Below are 23,894 nucleotides of genomic sequence, written 5' to 3' on the forward strand. Positions count from 1 at the left end.
CCTGGTCTAAGGGCTGCTGCACACGGTGACCATAGAGCCCCGCAGGGGCTGGAGAGAGAGCATCTCTCAACCCCCCAGCTGATGGCCGCCACGGCAGACCCCGCTATTTTGAAGTTGCGGGACGCGCAATGACTACACGGTCCCTACTTCAACGTTGAACGTCGAAGTAGGGCGGTATTCCGATCCCCACATGAGGTTAGCGACTTCGACGTCTCGCCGCCTAACATCCAAGATAACTTCGAAATAGCCCCCGACGCGTGTAGCTGTGACAGGCGCTATTTCGAAGTTAGTGCCGCTACTTCGAAGTAGTGTGCATGTGTAGACACGGCTATAGAGCCCTCAGCCTACAACCTACCCACACCTTAAAAGGGCAAAAATTATGCAGCACACAAAAAATTCAATAAAATCACAGATTCATCCACAGAGCATATAAAATACATTTGGAAAAAACGGCATGAAACATTCAAGAGCATACACATAAAACGCAAATTGTTAATACACATGAAACACAAACCAGGTAAAAATTCTCACACGTCTCTTTGCAGAGACATTTTTTCAAACAGACGAGAGAGAAAGAAGGAAAAAAAAAAAAAAACAAGGAAGAAATTACACACCAAACCCACTGAAGGAGCTGGAGCGGGGAGAAAGCAAGTTCTTCTCACATCACAGTGATGACACAGACAACTCCCAAAGCCTCCCCTTTGTGCAGTCCATTACCCAGAGGTGCTTCCAGCCAAATTTCAGCACCAGAACCAGGGGCTCCAGGAGCAAAGGCAGCGCGTGGATGAGGGACTCTGGACACACCACGCAATGAATTGTGGGTATGCAAAGGAGCATCACTGACTCTACCCCACAGAGCCGAGGAGCCGGGGTCTCCCAGCTGTGGTGGCTGCCCCAGAACAGGGGTGATGACAGTTTTTACGCTGTGCCCCCTTTTTGGCCCTGCACTAAGCTGGTCCCCACAACCTGTGGGAGAACCATAGGAAGGGACGCTGGCCTGTGTCCGGTTGTGTAGATCAGTCTATTGCTGTTGGGGCAGAGAGGAGATTGTGACTTTCATTCCCCTTGGGCAAGTGTCTGTCCCTTTCCCAGCTGTGTACTGCACAGCTCAGGAGCTGGGAGAGACCAGAGCCCCTGAGCCAGCTTTGGGAACAGGCCCTTCCCTTAGAGGCAGCTGCCCTATCTCTGGCTGCAGATGAACCAGGGCTGCCCAGTCCTTGCCAGGGCATTAAACAGGTGAGTGTCACACTGTCAGGCTGACGTAGGAGACAGGCTGGGCCCAGCAGCAGCCAGAGCAGTGACCATGCCCCAGGGTCAGCATTTCCCCCAGGCACAGACTCCCCTCACCTCTTGCACACACTGGTCACAGACAGCCCCTGAGCAGTGTCTCAGGGCCTGTGCTGCTGTATTGTCCTGGTTCCAGGATGTGGCTAAAACACAGCCCTCGCTGTAAGCAGGAACTGAACCTGCGTAGGGAAACCCTATTGAATTTCTAGTCCAATGCCTTAACCGCTCGGCCATCACAGCTGTGAGAATTTTTCCACCTCCAGGCCAGAAGCCCTGGTGAATGCTCGGTGGGCTGAGGCTGGTCAGGAACACTGCCAGACAGCTGGTGGGGTTTGCTGCCCTCCCCTTTCCTCAGCCCCGGCCCCGGCAGTGTCCCTGGAAGCTGTGTGCTTGGGCGGCTGCTCAGGAGAGATGCAGGTGCTGCTCGGCTAATTAGCAGAGCCCCACAGGCAGCAGCCGGTGTTTCTCTTGGAGGTGCACATCTGCCCAGGCCTTGGTGCACAGAGCAAAATGTATTTGACGTCCCCAGGGAGCATTCGAGGGAACTGTGGCCCTCGGGCAGCAGATGGTGGGGGAGGGGGATCATTCTGCCCCAGTGAAAGTTACATGGGGCAATCCATGGCCATTGACCACAGCCCTGTATCCCCCAGACCCCCCTTCAACCCATCTGAGGTGTGTCAGGAGCCCAGCCAGGGGACGCAGACGAGGGCCCCTCCTGGAGTGAGACGGAGTTTAAGGACTTCTGACACTGGGGAATGAGGAGCTGCTGCTCCACATGACTGGCTGGTGCCAGGATGCTGCAGCCTTCAGCCACCTGTTCTCTGGCCTGAGCTCTGAGGGTCACCCCACCTGAACAGCTGAACTACTGGGGAGAAAAGTGAAGGAACTGTGGCAGGCCGACTGCCAGGCCCAGGATGAGGCCAGCCACTCGAGGGGCAGTGGCCGCTACCTGCCCCACTTCCAGGAGCTCAACGGCCGCCTGGGACCCAAGGAGGCAGCACTGACCACCCACGTCCTACAAACCACCAGGTCAGATGGCGCTTGCCAGGGGGCTGCAGGAGGTGTCAGGACCAGTATCAGGCAGCAGCTCCCACCCAACAGGCACAGGAACAGAAGCCCAGAGCCATGACAGGGGTTCCAGCAATGGGGTCCTCATCATCTCTGTGTCCTCAGAGGTCTCCATCTGGGCCCCCTCCACCTGGGCCTCCCCTGAGTTCCTCTAGGGACACCAAGGTAGGTTTTGTGCATGTTGGATGCCTGGCACAAGGGGAGGGGAGGCCAGCAGTGGCCCACTCACACAGCCACCAGCTCCAGTCTGGATGCACCCCACATGGCTGTGCTCCCTGAGCCTCAATGGGGGCCTCATGCAACACTCAGCACCTGCCCCTGTGGACAGCACCACAGGCTGCATGCCCAGGGAGGGAGGCTGAGCTACACTGCATATGTCCCACCCTCGCAGGGACCCCCCAGCCACACAGATCCCTCAGGGACCCTGGGCCAGATGGGGGGACAAGGTGGAGTGGGGCACACAGCCCCCAGGGCCAGGTCATGGTACTGATGGCCTTTCCCTGGGTCCCCTTCTGTCTCCAGAGCTGCACCATCCAGGGGCCAGACAAGGCCTGTACACAAGCCAGAAAGGCCCACACCAGAGGGCGAGGGGGCTGGAACTGCACCCCTAAGAGCGCCCACATGGGGCCAGTGCTGGGGCATGTGCTGGTGCCACTGTGGGGAGGAGGAAGCTGCTGCTGTCACTGCTCACACCACCACCCTGCAGGACGTGACTGCTGTCATGCAGGAGAGGCTGGTGATGGAGCAGGAGGCCTGGGATTGGGTGGCAGGCAGCCTGGACACCCTCACACAGGCTGTGCCCACGTGCCTGGCTCAGCCTCCCACCCCATCACCAGTCCCTCCCACAGCCCCTGTAACTCCTACCTGCACATGTCCCTCACAGTGTCCCACAGTTCCCCCCACCCATCCACCCACAGTCCCTGACATTGGTGCCCTGCTCCCACCCAACCTTCCCCCATCCCCTCCCTCCCTTCCTGTAGCCCCCAGTGAGCCCAAGCCTGAGCCCACTGGACCCCTTCCTTGTCCCTACCTCCTGATGGTCCAAGCTCCATCCCAGCCCTTGTGAGAATATGGACTGTGGCCTCCCACCCGCTCCTCAGATCCCTTTCTGAGTTCTGTTACCCCACCCCCTCTCCAAGACCTCCTCTAAGTTCCATTGCCCCCACTGCCCACCCCAGGACCCCATTGTCTATAGTCCCCCATCCCTCTTATCAATCATTTACACTTCTGTTTATGCAGTTTGGAATCCATTGCCAGAGTTTCATGAAATACTTTGCTTAGCAACACTCCCTGTCCCTGGTGTCTATTGGGAGGCCGGGAGGGTATGGGAGTGTTGGGGGGTGGGGTTGATAGCGAGAGTTGGGTGTGTGGGAAGGGAGTTGTGGTGGTGGCTGGATGTTGGGGGGTCACATGGGCCCCCGCACAAAGGCCTCCCAGAGGAACTTCCTGACCTGCACCCTGACCCTCTGTTCCTGACAGCATGGGAAAGCAGCCAGCTGCTTGGAGCCGTGGCCAGACCCAAAACCCACCCCTGCATGAACGGCTCTTGCTTTACCTCCACGGTGTTGTGGAGGAAGCAGCATGTACCCACCACATCTGGTACATTGCACGGGATGACCTCCAGTATCCTGAGGGGGCCCTGAAAGTGCCCTTCAGCCACCTAATATTGCAAGCCCAGTTTAGGAACTAAATAAAAATGTCCTGGCTGGGCTCAGTGTGTCCCCTGTAGGGCCAACTCAGCCACTCATGCAAGGGGTAAATGGCATTGGGCATTATATCGGGGGGCTAGTGCTGTCCCCATTTGGTAGCTCCCAGGTTGGGATGGATGTCTTCTCCTGCATGCTGCAGCAGAGCCATGAGTTGGAAGATACGGGCATTGTGGGCTCACCCAGACAAACCCACCCAGAATGCCACAAATCGTCCCTTGGTGTCCACGCAGGTCTGGAGCACCCCAAAATGGTACCCCTTGGAATTGATGAAAATGCCTGTGCTGCATTCTGGGGCCTGGATAGCAATGTGGGTCCCATCCAGAGCTCTGAAGCACTTGGGGAAGTCCAGCTTCTGAGCCCCCATTAGGGTGACTTGCAGATCCCAGACATGGACAACCCAGTAAAGTAGGTTGTTTTTGATTGCCCAGAAGACCTGAATGGTGTGTGGGGAGAACATGTCCATGTGTGCGTGGTGGAGTGCCCCATGCATCCCCTTCCCCTCCTGCCACCAGGTCCCAGCCACCCCCCGTCCCTCTCCCCTGTCTCTGAGGGTACCCCTTGCCTGGTAGCCCTCCTCCCCATGGTGGGGAGGTGCCCCAAGCATGCCCTACCTCCAGCAGAACAGCCGCAATGGTGGCCCTGCCCACCCCCAATTGATGGCCAAATGACTGGTGGCTGTCCAGGGTAGTGAGCCTCCACATAGCAATGGCTACCCCCTTGTGCAAGGGGAGTGTGGGCTGCACCTGTGTGTCATGGTGCTGGGGGGCAGGGGACGGCCAATGACTTAACTCCAGAAATAGCCTCTTTGTCATACTGAAGTTGTGGGGCCAGCGGGTGTCATTCCAATCCCCCAGAACCAGCCTGTCCCATCACTCGCTGCTGGAGGGTGGCAGCTCGGAGCAGTGCCTACAGGCTGACCATGGCCTGGATGGGTCGGGCATCAGGGAGTCTCTGGGGGCCATTGTGTGCCACCAAGTGGCTTCTCCATGTGGTTGAGTTCTTGGTGCTCTGGGTACAAGCCAGCCCTTGGCATATGCAGAATGAGTGTGTTTTGGAGGAGCCCTTTAAAGGAGCACCAGGCTGCAGCCCCCAGAAGGGCTTATCTGCCTTGCTAGCGCAGCCACGGCATTTTCTTCCCCTTTTCTCCCAAAAGAGCACCCGGTGATATGTAGCTGCTTCCTTGCAAACCAAGGGCCTGGTCTTTTCAAAGAGCGGCTCACAATCTCCTTTCGCTTGGGGCGTGCGGACGCTCGCTTTCAAAAGCTGATCTGTCAGAAGGTGGCTTTGGAAAGTTTGCCTTTTGACATCACTCTGTGGTTCAGATTCAGCCAGCCACGGAGAAAAGGGTAGAAAAGCAGAACCAGGTCCCCACGTGAAAATTGCAGCATAGTGTAACAAAGGAAATGTGTGTGTATATCAAAAAAGGATAAAATTCTTTTAATAACTAAGAAACAGAAACTTTTAAACACCATTTTCACTCTCTCTGCTCCTGAACATTTCATGCAAAAGCAGCTAACACAATTCTCCCCACTCTAAAAACTTCTTTTAAACTTTACAATAAAAACCAACCACTCAGACTAGGTTCTCTTCTTCTTGCTTCCAAAAGAAAACAAGAACAATCATCAAGAACAAACAGCAGCACTGCCTGTTTATCTCAGGCTCAAAAGAGAACACTTCAATTCATCATCAAGGTTAGTAAGACCAAGAACACCCACATGCACTTCTCTAGCTACACACTACAGAAATGATCCCTAAAAGTACAGTCTTAAACACATACTCCTCAGCTGCACACGCAGCAGAACAGGCACAAGTTTCCCGCCCATGGGGAACGTTTTCAAACAGCTGCTTCCACCCTCCTCCAACTAAGGGACAAAAGTCTAAAATCAACCACCACTTTCGCTGAAGCCCAATTCATCCGCTTTGGGACGCAGTGTATCAGAGGTGGTTGCATGTGGCTGTTTGCAGACACACCCCTCCTGATTAGCATACAGCGCCCTTTGGAGTCAATCAAACCCTCTCACTTTTACTTCCCCAATCTGCCACTTTTCTTACAGGCTCTCATGTGACAGGTATCAGGCACAGAGGACTCTGACAGGTTAGTTCCTTCTTGCGAGCTGTGCAGGTGATGTAAAAGGAAAGTAGAGAGGCACTGAAATCAACAGGCACCAATTGAAATGAAAACAAAAAAGCAGTCAAGTAGCATTTTAAAGACTAACAAAAGAATTTATGAGGTGAGCTTTGGTGGGACAGACCCACTTCTTCAGACCAGAGCTAGCCCAGAACAGACTCAATATTTTAGACACAGAGAACCAAAAACAGTAATCAAGGTTGACAAATCAGAAAAAAACTATCAATGTGAGCAAATAAGAGAGCAGAGTGGCAGGGCGGGGTGAGGGTCAAGAATTAGATTAAACCAAGTATGCAAAAGAGCCCCTATAATGTCCCAGAAAATTCGCATCCTGGTTGAAACCAAGTGTTACTGTGTGGAATTAGAATATGAAAGAGAGTTCAGCAGTTTCTCTTTCAAAAGCAGACTGAAAATTCTTTTTCAATAAGACGCAAACTCTTCAGTCATTAACAGAATGGCCCACTCCATTAAAATGTAGACTAACTGTTTTGTGGATCAGGAGTGTTTTGATGTCTGTTTTGTTCCCATTAACTCTTTGTCGCAGAGAGTTTGAAGTCTGTCCAATACACAAAGCACCCGGGCATTGTTGGCACATGATGGCATAAATGATGTTAGCAGAGGAACATGAGAATGTGCCTGTGATTCTGTGAATACTCTGGTTAGGTCCAGTGATGGTATCTCCAGAATAGATATGTGGGTAAAGCTGGTAGTGGGCTTTGTTGCAAGGAAAAGTCCCAGAACTGGTGTTCCTGCGGGCTAGACTGTAGATATTGGTCAGAATCCTCGTAAGGTTGGGAAGTTGTCTGGAGAAGAGAACAGGCCTGTCACCAAGGGCCTTCTGGAGTGTGGCATCCCGATTAAGGAGAGGTTGTAAGTCTTTGACAATGCATTGCAGTGGTTTGAGTTGGGGGCTGTAGGTGATGACCAGTGGTGTTCTGTTCTTGGCTTTTTTGGGCCTGTCTTGGAGTTGCTGGTCTCTGGGTATTCGTCTGGTCCTGTCAAGTTGTTTTTTTTATTTCTCCTGGTGGGAAATTCAAGTTTATGAATATTTTCTAGAGATCTTGTAGTTTTTGGTCTCTGTCAGTTGGATCAGAGCAAATGCGATTATATCTAAGGGCTTGACTGGAAACAATGGATCTCGTTATGTGTGCAGGATGGAAGCTAGAAGCGTGTAGGTAAGTATAGCGATCAGTGGGTTTCCGGTACAGTGTGGTACTGATCAGACCATCCTTAATTAGTACTGCAGTGTCCAGGAAATGTATCTCTTGCGTGGAGTAATCGAGGCATAAGTTGATGGTGGGGTGGAGATTGTAAAAGTCTCTGTGGAATTCTTCTAGAATCTCTATACCATGAATCCAAATCATAATAATGTCATCAAGGTATCTTAAGTAGAGGAGGGCTAATAGGGGATGAGAGCTGAGGAATCGTTGTCACTTCCACAGCTAGGTCAGTGCAGGGCAGCTGATGTTAACATAATGGTGTAATATAGACAAGGTCTTAGTCTCACTTCCCAGGTGGTGTTTCCAATTCAGCCGAAGCTGGTGGTGGTGGTCGTATTTGGCTAAAATCAAGGCAACTCATCTTTTAGGCTCTTGTGGACCCAGCTCAGGCATCCTGATGCTCATGGTCTTCCGGCCCCAAATGGTGAAAGCCTGGTCTGTGCCCTTTGCCTTGGGCTGGAAATATTATTTACTAAGCGATGATCTGGCTCTTTCTGGCCCAACCCAATCTGATGAGGACATTTTTCAGGGCTGGGATGAAAATGGTGTCGGGTCCCAGGAGTTGGGGGGTCAATGTTCCCTCTGACCTTTTCCGTCCAGGTGTGGAATGCATTTTATGCACACTCGTGACTGAGCAAATGTGCACCATCAATAGAAACAAGAAACCGAGCTGGGGATGCTCTGCGAAGGGGCTGGGGAGCATTGGAAACTCTGCTGAGCACTCGCACGAGCCCACAGCTTACAGGGAACACCGACGGCGGCTGCAGCACAAAGATGGAACTTGCTCAAGTAGGTGATTTTTCTCCCCATGTCTCTTTTTGTAAGGCAGCAAAAAGGGAAAGGTGGCTGGGACCCCCCCGTCGTTTGTCTGCCAACTAGGCCTGATTTGGGACAGAACAATTGTGGTGACTTAACATGGAGTCTTGGCCAGGGGCCTGAGACAGGGGAGCGTAAGAGGGGGAGCAGCAGAAGGCGCTGCTGGAGAGGTGCCAGTGAGTGCACTGTGGTTTGGTGGGAGTGAAGTGAGTTTGCTGGGTGTTTGCCGTTTGATGCTGATTGCAGGTGATTTCTGTGATGGTGTCAGGTGGGATTGTGTGTCTGGGAGGGTTTGATCCCTTTTTCCCTTTGTTGCCTTTGATCAGCCTGAGGCTCAGCCTGCCCCTGTGTGGCTAAGGAGGGGGAAGGCCTGAGCTGGGTGAGCAGCTTTAAAAGCCACAGGCAGAGCAATAGGGGAGGGATGGAAACAGGGAAGTGTAAAAGGGAGTTTGATGGGATCAAGTTAATGCCTTTGGCTCTTTCTGAGCCCCTTGATGCTATTGAAATCTCCACAGCAGTTCCCATCCCCTGTGTGAGCAGAGAGGGACTCAGCCTGTTTTCTTTTCTCCCTTCCCTTCCACACCCCCAGGGCGTTGCAGGCACCACAGACAGGTGTGTGTCTCCCTCCCATTCCCGTGGCATCCTTCTGGCCACAGGCTGAGACCAGCCAACTAACCCAAGGCTCAGCTACCAGGCGGAGCTGGTGACACAGCTCCTGTGCTGCATTACAGAGCTGGCATTCATGCAGTTCTCAGAGCAGAGAAGAGAAGCCTGGTGCAGATGGTGGGTGTTGGGCCCTTGACTGTGTGGTCACACTGCCAGAGTGGGAGGTTCACCTTCACTCTCCCGAGAGGTTCATATCTGAATTCTGCCTCACTCTTGCCCCTGATCTAACAGAAATCCAAAGCAACCACTGGTGCGCTGTTCGGTGAGGCATTGAATCAAGGCCAGTTCAGCATGTGGAGAAAGCCACTCGCCTCAGGAAATGGATTTGAACCCACCTTTCCTTCTGGAGGCCAGAACATCCAGGGAAAGGAAAGACAGTATTTTACATCTGGCACCTTAGACCACGCAGCCATCTCGACACTGCTGGAAAGAATGCTCTTGAGCCACTAATTTTCTTTAATATTTTATGAGTCAGGCAGACAGTTTCCATACACAACTGTAGCACAACTCTTTCAACACCAAACAGCCGTTCTTCAGCACAGCAGGTTTTTATACAGAGTCACCCTGACCTAATGCTGGGACGTGCCTTGACATTAGATGAAAAGAAATGGATGAAGGAGAAACTGCCAGTTTGCCACCCTGAGGGTTGGAATTCTTCTATCATCATCTTTGCTAGGAGGTGGCAACCAAGCACCCAAGTGATGGGAGCTCTTATTGGCTCATATTCTCCCCCATCCTTAGATATTAAAGTTTCATGAAAGGAAAAAAAATAACCAATGAGGAAGAAGGCAGAGCTCTTAAGGATTCTTCCAGAAATGAGCTGGCCCCACAGAAGAGGTAGCAGGACTGTTTCTACCTGGCTTAGAACAAGCGACTAGTTACAAGTTAGACCCATGTGCTAACCAGTACACTGCAGAAAATACACACTGGTGTTTTGGTGCTTTTCTGAAGTGTTCTCGGGAGCCAGTGCATCAGCAAGTTTCCCTTCGAAGAACGGGCAAGCAAAGGGTACGAAGAACTTCTAAAAACTTCATCAGTAGCAGTGGTGCAACAGCTTCTCCAATTCGCCTTTCTCACAAGGAGGAGAAACAGAGACAAACCTTCCAACCAACAATGTTCATATCTGCTCAGTGTTTCCTGCCACCGCCCAGGGACCCCTTCAACAAACCAGGACAGCAAAATGCAAGACCCTCAATGGATTCTCTTCTTTCCATTGGTTGCACCCACAGCACTTAGGAGAGGCAGACGTGGTGTTCCCAGGCTCCAGCCCCAGTGCACAGGAGGCCCAGCAGCACAGTCACAGCCCTGCCAGGCCCAGGAGAGGGAGCAGATGGAAACAAGCCCTAAAGGCAGAGTGCAGCGTGTAAGCTGGGGGAGAGAAGAGTCAGTGATACACAAGCAGCCGGTCCTCTGGTGTAAAGCACAGAGCTCAGGACTCTGCCTCTTGCAATCTGAGTTAAACTCCTCAGTAGGACTGCCTCAGTGTCCCTTCCTCACAGCAGTGCAGGCTTGTTCCACCTTTACTGCTCTACCCAGCTCTGAGCCCCTGCACAGGTAATGGCGCACAAGCTGCCTGCTTCAGTGACTGCTCCGCTCCTGTCCCCAGCGTGTGCAAAAGCTTTCTCCCAATAGCATGTATGTTCCATACTGTTCAGGGGGTCACCGTCATGCCTGCCCTGCAGACAGCCACAGACACCCCAGCCAGGCTGCCACCTCCCCTCCGGCAGCCCCAGGTTTATTTAACACAAACCATCACCTTCCCCTTCTCAATGACACTTTTCCCATCACGCTATTGAACTCTCCATCTCTTGTCCTTGTGTAAGTGAGTCGGATGAGCACCGAGCTCCACATTTCTCACCGTCCCCTGGATAGTCATAGCTCATGTACATGCCCAGTGCACAGCTGGAGCGAATGCAGAAAGCCCTGAAGCTGCAGAGCACTGAAGGGGGACAGTCAGCTGGGGAAAAGTTTTCTTCTCTCCTCCTTGGGCAGGGGAGGATAGAAATGAAGAGAAGAAAATCCTCTGCCACACTCCAAAGAGGATGAAATTATCCATTTGTACTGTCTTTGCTTCCACCAAATCGGAGAACAAGAACAGCTGTGTGCTACCAAAGGCCAAGACATCAGTGCAAGCTGGGAGAGAGCTGCTGTATTGGCTGAGAAAATCAATATCCAGGCGGGAAAGAAACTGCCTGGGATGTGATGTGAACCCCTGACACTGGGGGGTAGAAGCCTTTCCACCATCTACCACAGATCACAATCACGACACCAATACACCTCACATTCTGCTCCCCAGCAGGTGGAGTCAAGGGTGTATAGGTGTAGATGTGTATAAGTGTGTATAAGTGTGTTGCACAAAGTTCAGATCTCCTCAGGGTCTCTCACTACTACTGAGATGGAAACACAGGTAATATCAGGCAATTCTATGATATAAATCACTGATAGCAACTCCAGTTCCCAATTTCCTCTCCTCCAGCCCAAAGGCAGCTCTCTGGCGTAAACCACACCCCAGCCCTTAGGATTTAGCCTCACTGTCCCTTAACCCCTTCCCCTCAGTCCCAAGTGGCCCCAGCTCCCCAGCGGGGGCTGCCCTGCAGAAGGGTTTAGTACCTAACAGGAAGTGCCCCACACCAGCTCTCCTTTGACACTGCAGAGTTTGCCTCTGTTCCCGCACTGAGAGATCCGTTATTTCCTTACAGCCTCTCCTGTGCCAGGAAGGCTTCACGGGCTGAATGTCGATTGTGTCAGGAAGGTGCCAATCAAATTAGCCAGTGATTTGATTTAAATGTAAGACTGAATTTCCCGCCCTTGTGCTCCTGGGCAGCCTCCTCTGTGGGCAGCACCGTGGGAGCGCGGTGAGCCCAGGGTCCGTCACAGACCACACAGATGGGGCTTTGATCCTCTTCACAGAACAGTTTCAGAGCCTCCTGGTGCTCCCCACACACCCCGTCCCCTCCGGCTCCCTTCACTGCCAGCAAACTCAGCCCTCTGAGCAGTTCCACTACGTTTGCAGCTTCCTGTTGGGCCGGAGGTGTCTCTGCCACACAGTCTCTCTGCACTGAGGGCAGGAGGGGGCTGGATCGTCCCCCCCCAGCACTGGCTGAGGCAGGGTGGGCAGAAGTTGTACCCACACTCTGTAATCACGTGGTCCTTGAAATTCTCCAGACAGACGGGACACGTTGCTTCCTCCTGGAGACTTTTCACAGGGCTCACTGCAGCCCTGGCTCCCTCTGGGCTGGGGAACAGGGCTAGTTTCAGCTTCCTCACTTCAGACTAGGCCCGGCCTGCAGCAAATACTGGTCATTCCCCTTCCCGGAACTGACTCGGCTCTTGGCTGAAGTGGGCAGAGCCAGCTGGTGTCATTGCAGCCCTGGGGGCTTTGGGGAAAAGCCGACCATACTTGGGCGCCCAGCCTGCAATCTGCCACTTGTGCTGCTGTGGCAGGTCACTGGGGCTGCACGTGGACACCAGAATCCCCCACTCCTGATAAGCTGCCAGAACTGGGTGTGTCTAAGGGGTGATATTCAGCCCTAGGCAGAATTCAGTGAATTTAATACATAGTTCTGACAGAATTAATATTTACAGTATTTTACATTTATCTCCTGACACACTCCCAGCTGCAAAGGTTTTATCCATTTCAATGGGCAGAGCCATGGGAAGCTCTGCATGGTAGGAGGTGAAACAATCCGGTGCTCAGACAGTATTTACTGAACGGCAGCAGACACCCACTCCAAACTCCAAACTTTGTAACCGTTAAAACCAAAACTGTCTAGAGCAGATGTGGAACCCTCAGAACTCCACAGCCTGACATCCAACTCTGCCAAGGGCTCCCGTCGCCTCATTCCTCTGGGCCCTGTCTGTGCCCTTCAGTAATTCCAAATCGGAAAAGAAACATCAGTTTCTGGAGTGAAATGGATATTTAGTGGCATCTACTGATCACAGAATCATCGAGTGCTAGGACAGGAAGGGACCTTGAGAGGTCATTGAGTCCAGCCCCCTGCCCTCATGGCAGGACCAAGCACTGTCCTAGACCATCCCTGATACACATCTACCTAACCTGTTCTTAAATATCTCCAGAGATGGGGATTACACAACCTCCCTTGGCAATTTATTCCAGTGTCTGACCACCCTGACAGTTAGGAACTTTTTCTGAATGTCCAACCTCGACCTCCCTCGCTGCAGTTTTAGCCCAATGCCTCTTGTTCTATCCTCAGAGGTTAACAAGTACAAGTTTTCTCCCTCCTCCTTATAACATCCTTTTAGATACCTGAAAACCGCTATCATGTCTCCCCTTAATCTTTTTTTCCAAACTAAACAAGCCCAATTCTTTCAGCCTTTCTTCATAGCTCATGTTCTCGAGACCTTTGGTCATTCTTGTTGCTCTTTTCTTGACCCTTTCCTGTTTCTCCACACCTTTCTTGAACTGCGGTGCCCAGAACTGGACACAATACTCCAGCTGAGGCCGAACCGGCGCAGAGCAGAGGAACAGAATGACTCCTCCTGCCTTGTTCACAACACACCTGCTCACACATCCCAGAATCATGTGTGTGTGTTTTTTTTTTTGCAACAGCATCACACTGGTGACTCATATTTAGCTTGTGGTCCACTAGAACCCCTAGATCCCTGTCTGCTGTAGTCGTTCCCAGACAGTCTCTCCCCATTCTGTGTGTGTGACACTGATTGTTCCTTCCCAAGTGGAGCACTTTGCATTTGTCCTTATTAAACTTCATCCTGTTTACCTCAGACCATTTCTCCAGTTTGTCCAGATAATTTTGAATTATGACCCTAACCTCCAAAGCAGCTGCAACCCCTCCCAGCTCGGTATCATCTGCAAACATAATAAGCGTACTTTCTATGCCAATATCTAAATCATTGATGAAGATATTGAACAGAATCGGTCTTAGAACAGACCCCTGCGGAACCCCACTTCACTTTGATGTGATTTGTTCTCTACAAATCCATGCTGACTGTTTCCTACCACATTACCACCTTCCAAGTGCTTGCAGATTATTTCTTTAATTTCCTGCTCCATTATATGTCCTGGAACAGAATTTAAGCTGACTGGCCTGTAGTTTCCTGGGTTATTCTTATTCCCCTTTTTATAGATGGGCACTATATTTGCCCTTTCCCAGTCTTCTGGAATCTCTCCTGTCTCCCACGATTTTCCAAAGATGATAGCTAAAGGTCAGATACCTCCTCTATCAGCTCCTTGAGTATTCTGGGATGCATTTCATCAGGCCCTGGTGACTTGCAGACATCTCCTTTTTGAAGTGATTTTTAATTTGTTCTTTTTATATTTCAACTTCTAACCCTACTCCTTTCCCTCTAGCACTCACTGTGTTAGGCAATACTTCCTCAGACTTGTCAGTGAAGACCGAAACAAAGAAGTCATCCACCCTAAGACTCTGGAACAAGAAAGGAACATAAAAAATAATCTGTCTGTCTGTCTGTCTCTTCAAAATCTTATGCCCTGCATGGATCAATCTCATTTTTGAATAGTTTTTCTAAATGCTGGGGTCTCAGAGGTGTGTCACTGTGCTGTGAAGGGCACAACCCCAGCTGGGTGCATGAAAGAATGAGCTAAGTCCCTGGAGGATAGGTGCGTTGATGGCTCTTTAGCCAGGCCTGTCAGGGAGGAGACCCCATATGCTGGGTGCCCCTGGCGTCTGAGTGCCAGAGGAGAGGATGTGCTGTATAGCACACAGGGCTCTGGGGTGCAATGGAAAACAAGTTAGACTCCTAAGCTGCCATGGCTGTGTGGAGTTAAGGACAGTCATTCAAAGGCTGTGGGTTGAAATGCCACCAGAGTCACTGTAATGCACATTGCCTGTTGGGAGGGCTGGGGAAGGTGGAAGGGCAGGTCCTCCACACAGCAGGGATCTGCCCTCCAGAGACCTCAGCTCTGTCCACTCCCTCACTGGTACTGCCACAGTTGCCACATGTTTAGGCTGTTATTTCCGCCAGTCACTCTGCTGCCAGGAAACTCCTCCATGGGGCAGCTGCCTCATTCACCAGCATGTCACAACTCAGGGGGCAGCTCCTGCTATGGGGAAACTCCTCCATGGGACAGCTGCACCTTTACCCAACGTGACAGCCCCACTACGAGGGATCCCTGCCATGGGGTGGCTGCTGCATTCCCTGGCCCCCCTCCTGGGAGGTTTCAGGGACCCGATTCTCAGCACACACCCCCCACGAGGAGGCTGTGGATCCCCCATTCTCTGCTCCCCTTCATCTTGCTGTGGCACCTCTATCTCTGGGGCATCATCATGAGGCAGCAGCCCCCCATCACGGAAAAGCCCTGACACATGAGAGCAGCTCCCCTATCCCCAGAGACTGGTGTCTGGTGTTTGCCAGAGGGCCATGTGGTCACTCTCTGGAGTTCCCTTTCTACATTGTCCCAGTTTCCCTCTCCTCCGTCTCCGGGGAGTCCAAACTGCCCACCCTTAGATGGAACCACTTCTCCAGCGTGACACCAGCTTCCGCACACTGAGCCCTTTTATCCCTCCCAAGGCCAGTTCCCTAAGTGCCAGGTTGCAACCCTCACACACCAGGGAGTAAACACCCGCTCCGATGAAAGGCTTCAAGTCCCAGCACGGCTACTTTGGGGCTCACCAGAGACGTCTCCACCCACTTCCCAAAGATCTCAGTTCAGCTCCAGTCTTGTCACTGACGTGTCTTTATTTGTCACCTCTCACACGGCCAGTGTTCCCCAATCGGTGTTCCCCAAAGTGACAGTCAGGGTTCCCCGGTCGGGGTCAGCAACCTGTGGCTCCAGAGCTGCACGGGACTTAACGCATCATTTGCTGGTCTGGATGCTGCCACTGCTGACTCCTCTGCCACTGCTGGAAGGGGAGTCAGGCAGGTTCTGCGTTGTCCTATGTCGGGCCCTCCGGACTAGAGTTGGAGGAGCAGGGGTATATTCAAGCCTCAGATTGGGTGAGGTATTTTGGAGGGTTTGGGGCTTAGAGGGGTTAAACCTGGGGGTGAGGGTGTCAGATTTGGACTGAGAGGGATTAAGCCTGGGGATGAGCGGGGCAGATTTGGTCTGAGAGGGGTTAAAGCCGGGGATGAGCGGGTAGATATTGGCTGAGAGGGATTAAGCCTGGGGAAGAAGGGGGCAGATTTGGTTTGAGAGGGATTAAGCCTGGGGATGGGGAGGGCAGATTTGGTCTGAGAGGGGCTAAGCCTGGGGATGGGGGAGCAGATTTGGGGCTGAGAGTGGTTAAGGGGTTATTTGGGATTCTGTAAAATTCTTTCAAGTTTAAAAGGGTTCTGTGGCCAAGTAAAATTGGGAAACACTGACCCAGGCAATCACACACAGCCGGCGTCCTCCGCCTCCCCCGCCAGCCCCCCGTGCTCAACAAGGGAGTGCAGCTCATCCCTTCCAGGGTGGGGGTCTCAGCTGACTGCAGAGAGAAAAAGTGGGTCCTGATGTCGAAAGTTTGCTCCTGCCTGATGTAAACCATCAGAACAGCCCTTATGGGTCACAGAAAAGGATCAGAAAGGCAAGTGGCCTGATAGTGGCCAAAGCCAAGTGCAGCAAAACCCAACACCCAGGCAGCACTGGGAGTGGAACGTAGGGTCTCCTCTTTACAAGGCACCTGCTTTAACCAGCTAATTCATAGAGCCCGTCATCATCAACAGCCATGAGCTCAGCGCCCATTGCCGCCCAACGCCTCCCTCACGATTTCCTTCCGTCTTTCCCTGTCCAGTGCGGAGTGGCTCAGTTTGCGTGTCGACCTCTGCACCCATCTACTGTGTCATCCCCCCAATCTCTGTGGGCTCTGCCTCTCCTACAGAAACAGTCTGTTACTGCAAATACCAGCAGTGTGATTGCTGGTTCATCGTTCATTCTGCAGATCCACCCAAACAGCTGTAACTTCCGTTGTGTAACCTTCTGGAGCAGGGTCTCTTGGGGGTATCTTCCTGTATAATTCCTGGATAGGTCCCCATGTGTTTCTCCCACACATTCTTGTTTGTGAACTGTCCAGAGTGTGAAGTTGGTTTCTTGCTTCAGGACTGTGAAGAGACCTTGGAAAGGTGAATTTGGAAGCAGCACTTAGCTGAGCACTGGCTGTTTGTTCAAACCTGTTTCTGGAGAAAGCCTTTCAAGGGTGGCTTGTTGGTCTAGGGGTATGATTCTCCCTTTGGGTGGGAGAGGTCCTGGGTTCAAGTCCCAGACAAGCCCTTCTTCTGCCTTTCTCTAATAACTCACCTGTGCAGTTGGGGTCCCAAATCCTCAGCTATGTCCTTCTTCTTCCTTTGCTCAGTGCAATGGAACAGTCAGTTGCCACTGGATGGCTCAGCTCTGTGAAGATGAGGCTCTGCCAGTGACTACACCCTTCGTGCCAGAGGTCACTTTCACAGCCCTGAGCAGAGGCACAAACAGGGCACATCTCCACTACTCCCTCCCTTTGGAAGGGGCAGGACAATGAGGGATTTTGGAACATGTTAATGAGGTGCTGACATGAATATGCAGAGCCTCATTAGCATAATGGAGGACGTGCAGTTTGTGAAAGTGCCGCTTTGGACGTGCAGGCTGCACACGCAGACTGGGGCCCCCAGGCTCCCAAAGCCCTTCTTCACAAACAGCTGCTGCCAGCGCTGGAACCTCCCGAGAAGTGGAACCTTCATTTGAGCACTTGGAGCTCTGTAGGAGTGCGGGGGGGTCACTGGTTTGCTCACTGGGCCCCGTCCCCTCCACACTCCTCGCTCGGCCTCCTCCCTCTGAGGCCCCACCTGTGCTCTCCCCTCACTCCCGGTTCACCTCCTCCCATCCCTGCTCTGCCTCTTCCACTGCAGTCTGCCTGCTGCTCTCACCTCTCCTCCCACCGGCCCACCCATCTGCTGCTCTCTCCCCTATCCCCCCAGGCCTCCCCACCTGCTGCTCATGGCTCTCCCTGCCCTACGCCAGGGGCTGCCCACTGCCCAGGGAAGCCCCAACATTACAAGGGGAAGGACCCCTGTTTAGCCTCTCCCTTTGGAGAGCGGTGGGTGCCGCTCGTTCACAGGTCGTACCCCTCAGCCCGGGTGGGTGCTTCAAACAGCTCTGGCTCGTGAACACACCCGGGTGGGGCACTCCCAGAACAGCTCCACAAATAAATCACAGACATGGCCTGTAATTAAAAGCATAAAAATATGCCCCAGAGCCCCAATGTGAACCCCTCCTCCCACAGACACTGACTGTTCATCATCTCCTCTGCAGCTGCTCTCAGAAATGAAGCGTCTGCCAAAGCAGCGCGTGCTACAGACCTCTGCAGTTCACAGAGCCACCCCTGTTGCATGTCGATCACCTGCCCAGGCAGCTCAATGAAAGTCTGAGCCCAGGGAGGTGACACAGGCAGCGGAACCTGGTCAGAGGACACCAGGCTCTGCAAAGCCAGGCTGCCAGGCACCAGCACCCCCAGGCAGTGGCATTGTGATGCAGGCAGGGACTCCCTTACAGCCCTCCCACAAGGCTGGACCTGCACAGCTCCCTGTGCCTGCTGGAACCTCCCCATCCACAGCAGCCAGGCCACTTAGTCAAGATGCCCCAAGGGCTCACCTAGAGCTTGAAACCGCCACCGTGGCCTTGTTAGCAGCTGTGTCTAAACAGCTCAGCCAGCTGATAGGAACTGGTTTTACAAATGTCATCTTAGGAAAGGAGCCAGGGGAGTGGCAGGGACAGATGGACTCAACAATGAGGTGACTGGGGCACAGGCTTTACTTACCCAGAGGGGAGTTAGCTCAAATGGCAGAGCGCTGGTTTAGCATGTAAGAGGAAGTGGGATCGATATCCACATTCTCCGCTGAAAGTCATTTTCTGCAGCCTTTTCTTCCAAGGCAATGTGAGACCAGTGCCCCCTTCCTTCTGCTTGGCTGCTCCCCAGGAAGCTCTCAATGTAGAGGGGGCATTTGGAGCTGTCTCTGCTTGGCTGTGTGCAATGGCACAAAAGAGCATTTGAACATCTCCTCTCCCACCTGCTGAGAAGAACAGCTCTGACCTGGAGGCTGAGTTTGAAGGAGGAAGCCATGGCCATGGGCTGCCTCAGGTGAGAGAAAGTGGTGATGCACATGTGAGCCATGGACCTAATATGGTGATGCCCCAGAGCGGGTGGCAGTGAGTTGTAGGTCAGTCATTGTGGTGGGCAGGTTCAGCACTGCACACACAGAAGGTTCTGGAGTTGGGGTGACAGCTGTGGGCTCTGCTCCTCTGGGCTCTGTGCCTGTGGGTAGGAGAGCAGACAGGGCAGCTGCTGGTGCAAGGCCATGTGCTCTGGGTGAGCTGGAGCAGCTGAACTCAGGAGCAGGCAGAATGCTGGGGGTCCCTCCATCGGAAGCACCGTGCAGCAGGGGGTGATGGTGTTACCCTCTGCCAGGGAACATGGGCTGTGTTAATCTCGTGATCAAGGCAGCGGAGGGAGGGGATAGGCAGGGTCTGTGGGGACATCTCTCAGGGGCCTGGGACAGGGGGTGAGGGGCAGCAGGGTCAGAGGGAATTCCCAGCCATGGCTCAGGGTAGTGGGGAATGCGAGACAGAGTGTGAGGGGGGATGCCGGGTTGGGGTTCAGGGTGGTGGGGGAGGGGCAGAGGGGATGCCCAGTTGGGATTCTGAGCAGTGGGGGAGGGGTAGCAAGCTAACTCCAGACCCTGCAGCTCCCTGTTGCTCCTTTCTGAAAGGGCCCTTGTGAGCTGTCACTGTGCAGGCCGGCTCGCTCAGTTGCTCATTCCTATGAGCAGATGGGAATAAGGGGCCTTCGAAGCAGGCGGGGTCCTGTCGAAAAGGAGCCCCGTCGGGACGAGACGTGCGGCAGTGAGACGCGTCAATTTCGAAGTGCCGCGGCCGCCCATATGCTAATGAGGTTTTGAATATGTATTTCAGCGCTTCATTACTAAACTTCAAAATGGCCATTTCGAAGTTTTTGGCTAGTGTAGACACGGCCATAGAGACGCTCCAGTTTGGTCAATGTAAATCGCAGTGAGGCGTTGCTGGTGCATGATGGCATATATTATATTAGTAGATGTGCAGATGAAGGAACCCCTGAAAGTGTGCTTGCTGTTCGGTCCTGTGATGATATTTATGGTGTAGATATGTGAGCACAATTGGCAGCAAGGTTTGTTGCAGGGCTTGGTTCCCGGTTTTAGAGTTACTGTGGTGTGACCTATAGTTGCCGGTGAGGATTTGTTTAAGGTCGGCAGGCTGTCTGCAGGCAAGGACAGGCCTGCCTCTCAAGGGCTGTGGGCGTGAGGGATCATTGTCCAGGATGGTTTGCAGATCACAATTTATTCATTGGAGAGGTCTTAGGTAGTAGCTCTGTGTGACGGCCAGTGGTGTTCTCTTGTTTTCTTTGCGAGGCCTGTCTTGAGGCAGGCGGCGTCTGGGGGCCCGTCTGGCTCTGTCAATCTGCTTCCTCACTTCCTTAAGTGGGTGTTGTAGTTTGAGGAAAGCTTGGTAAAGGTCTTGTAGATGTTTGTCTCTGATGGAGCAGAGCAAACATGGTTGTGCCTGGGTGCCTGGATGAGCCGCGTCAATTTCGAAGTGCAGCTGCCCCCCGCATGCTAATGAAGCGCTGAATATGCATTTCAGCGCTTCATTAGTAAACATTTGTGTGGCCATTTGGAAGTTTGGGGCACGTGTAGACGTAGCCATACACACTTGACTGCATCTGCTATGCACTAGAATAGGAGCTGCGTTTTAGTAGGGATTACTACCTCTGGTAGAAAATGCAAAGGGTTTTATCCCCAGTGTCAGGGGTTCACATCCCATCCTAGACGGTTTCTTTCTTGCATTGATATTGATTTTCTCAGCCAATACAGCAGCTCTCTCCCAGCTTGCACTGACGTCTTGGCCTTTGGTAGCACACGGCTGTTCTTGTTCTCCGATTTGGTGGAAGCAAAGACAGTACAAATGGATAATTCCATCCTCTTTGGAGTGTGGCAGAGGATTTTCTTCTCTTCATTTCTATCCTCACCTGCCCAAGGAGGAGAGAAGAAAACTTTTCCCCAGCTGACTGTCCCCCTTCAGTGCTCTGCAGCTTCAGGGCTTTCTGCATTCGCTCCAGCTGTGCACTGGGCATGTACATGAGCTATGATTATCCAGGGGACGGTGAGAAATGTGGAGCTCGGTGCTCATCCGACTCACTTACACAAGGACAAGAGATGGAGAGTTCAAAAGTGTGATGGGAAAAGTGTCATTGAGAAGGGGAAGGTGATGGTTTGTTTTAAATAAACCTGGGGCTGCCGGAGGGGAGGTGGCAGCCTGGCTGGGGTGTCTGTGGCTGTCTGCAGGGCAGGCATGACGGTGACCCCCTGAACAGTATGGAACATACGTGCTATTGGGAGAAAGCTTTTGCACATGCTGGGGACAGGAGCGGAGCAGTCACTGAAGCAGGCAGCTTGTGCGCCATTACCTGTGCAGGGGCTTAGAGCTGGGTAGAGCAGTAAAGGTGGAACAAGCCTGCACTGCTGTGAGGAAGGGACACTGAGGCAGTCCTACTGAGGAGTTTAACTCAGATTGCAAGAGGCAGAGTCCTGAGCTCTGTGCTTTACACCAGAGGACCGGCTGCTTGTGTATCACTGACTCTTCTCTCCCCCAGCTTACAAGCTGCACTCTGCCTTTAGGGCTTGTTTGCATCTGCTCCCTCTCCTGGGCCTGGCAGGGCTGTGACTGTGCTGCTGGACCTCCTCTGCACTGGGGATGGAGCCTGGGATCACCATGTCTGCCTCTCCTAAGTGCTGTGGGTGCAACCAATGGCAAGAAGAGAATCCATTGAGGGTCTTGCATTTTGCTTTCCTGGTTTGTTGAAGGGGTCCCTGGGCGGTGGCAGGAAACACTGATCAGATATGAACATTGTTGGTTGGAGGGTTTGTCTCTTTTTCTCCTCCTTGTGAGAAAGGCGAATTGGAGAAGCTATTGCACCACTGCTACTGATGAAGTATTTAGAAGTTCTTCGTGCCCTTTGCTTGCCCGTTCTTCGAAGGGAAACTTGCTGATGCACTGGCTCCCGAGAACACTTCAGAAAAGCACCAAAATGTCAGTGTGTATTTTCTGCAGTGTCGTGGTCAGCACATGGGTCTAACTTGTAACTAGTCGCTTGTTCTAAGCCAGGTAGAAACAGTCCTGCTTCCTCTTCTGTGGGGCCAACTCATTTCTGGAAGAATCCTTAAGAACTCTGCGTTCTTCCTCATTGGTTTCAACCAGGATGCGAATGTTCTGGGACATTATAGGGGCTCTTTTGCATACTTGGATTGATCTAATTCTTGACTCCTCCCTGCCCCTCTGCTCTCTGATTTACTCACCTTGATAATTTTTTTCTGATTTGTCAACCTTGATTACTGTTTTTGGTTCTCTGTGTCTAAAATATTGTGTCTGTTCTGGGCTGGCTCTGGTCTGAGGAAGTGGGTCTGTCCCACCAAAGCTCACCTCATGAACTATTTTGTTAGTCTTTAAAGTGCTACTTGACTGCTTTTTTGTTTTCATTTCAATTGGTGGCTGTTGTTTTCAGTGCCTCTCTACTTTCATTTTGCATCACCTGCACAGCTGGCCAGAAGGAACGAACCTGTCAGAGTCCTCTGTGCCTGATACCTGTCACATGAGAGCCTGTAAGAAAAGTGGCAGATTGGGTAAGTAAAAGCAAGAGGGTCTGATTGGCTCCAAAGGGCGCTGTATGCAAATCAGGAGGGGTGTGTCTGCAAACAGCCACATGCAACCACCTCTGATACACTGCATCCCAAATCGGGTGAATTGGGCTTCAGCGAAAGGGGTGACTGGTTTTAGACTTTTGTCCCTTAGTTCGAGGAGGGTGGAAGCGGCTGTTTGAAAATGTTCCCCATGGGCAGGAAGCTTGTGCCTGTTCTGCTGGGTGTGCAGCTGAGGAGTATGTGGTTAAAACTGGACTTTTAGGAATTTTTTCTTGAGTGTGTAGTTAGAGAAATAATTGTGTCTGTTTTTGGGTTTATCGACCATGACGATGAATTACAGGGTTTTCTTTTGAGCGTAGAGTAAGCAGGTAGTACTGCTGTTTATTTCTGATAATCGTTCTTGTTTTCTGTTGAAAGCAAGAAATAGAAATTTTAGTCTGGGTGCTTGGCTCTTATTATGAAGATTAAATGGAGTTTTTAGAGTGTGGAGAATGGCTTTAACTGCTTTTACATGAAATGTTCAGGAGCAGAGAGAGTGAAAAAGGTGTTTAAAAGTTTCTGTTTCTTGCTTGTTAAAAGAATTTTGTCCTTATTTGATGTGCACACACATTTCCTTTGTTACAATGTGCTGCAATCTTCACTTGAGGACCTGGTTCTGATTTTCTACCCTTTTCTCCGTGGCTGGCTGAGTCTACACCACAGTGTGATGTCAAAAGGCAAACTTTCCAAAGCCACCTTCTGACAGATCAGCGTTCGAAAGCGAGCGTCCACACGCCCCAAGCGAAACGAGATTGTGAGCTGCTCTTTGAAAAGACCAGGCCCTTGGTTTGCCAGGAAGCAGCCACATGTCACAGGCTGCTCTTTTGTGAGAAAAGGGCCAGAAAATGCCGTGGCTCCGCTAGCAAGGCAGATAAGCCCTTCTGGGGGCTGCAGCCTGGTGCTCCTTTAAAGGGATCCTGCAAAACATACTCATTCTGCACATGCCAAGGGCTGGTTTGCACCCAGAGCACAGAAAACTCAACCACGTGGAGAAGCCACTTGGTGGCACACAATGGCCCCCAGAGACTCCCTGATGCCCGACCCATCCAGGCCATGGTCAGCCTGTAGGCACTGCTCCGAGCTGCCGCCCTCCAGCAGCTCCAGGGGTCTAGCCTAATGGCTGCCCTGGCACAGGCCACTGCCCTGGGGAGACGCTTGCTCTCCCTCCCCTGGGTTGTCCGGCCCTGTGGGACGAGCCCTCCAGCAGCGAGTGATGGGACAGGCTGGTTCTGGGGGACTGGAGCGACACCCGCTGGCCCCACAACTTCAGTATGACAAAGAGGCTATTTCTGGAGCTAAGTCATTGGCCCTCCCCGGCCCCCCAGCACCATGACACACAGG

General features: G+C 52.4%; 2 non-coding genes and 2 pseudogenes across 2 annotated transcripts; 2 read left to right on the forward strand and 2 right to left on the reverse strand.

Moving 5' to 3' along the window:
- Window positions 1–1,445: 1,445 nt before the first annotated feature.
- Window positions 1,446–1,527, reverse strand: TRNAS-AGA (transfer RNA serine (anticodon AGA)). The gene has a single exon. It is a non-coding gene; the product is annotated as a tRNA-Ser (tRNA).
- A 4,104-nt stretch (window positions 1,528–5,631) lies between these two features.
- LOC142016242 (small nucleolar RNA U3) lies at window positions 5,632–5,831 on the reverse strand (annotated as a pseudogene).
- Window positions 5,832–17,010: 11,179 nt separating this feature from the next.
- TRNAP-UGG (transfer RNA proline (anticodon UGG)) lies at window positions 17,011–17,082 on the forward strand. Its single transcript has one exon. It is a non-coding gene; the product is annotated as a tRNA-Pro (tRNA).
- Window positions 17,083–22,760: 5,678 nt separating this feature from the next.
- On the forward strand, window positions 22,761–22,960 carry LOC142016265 (small nucleolar RNA U3; annotated as a pseudogene).
- The last annotated feature ends 934 nt before the right edge of the window (window positions 22,961–23,894 follow it).

This window comes from Carettochelys insculpta, chromosome 7 (assembly GCF_033958435.1).
Source record: "Carettochelys insculpta isolate YL-2023 chromosome 7, ASM3395843v1, whole genome shotgun sequence".
NCBI lineage: Eukaryota > Metazoa > Chordata > Testudines > Carettochelyidae > Carettochelys > Carettochelys insculpta.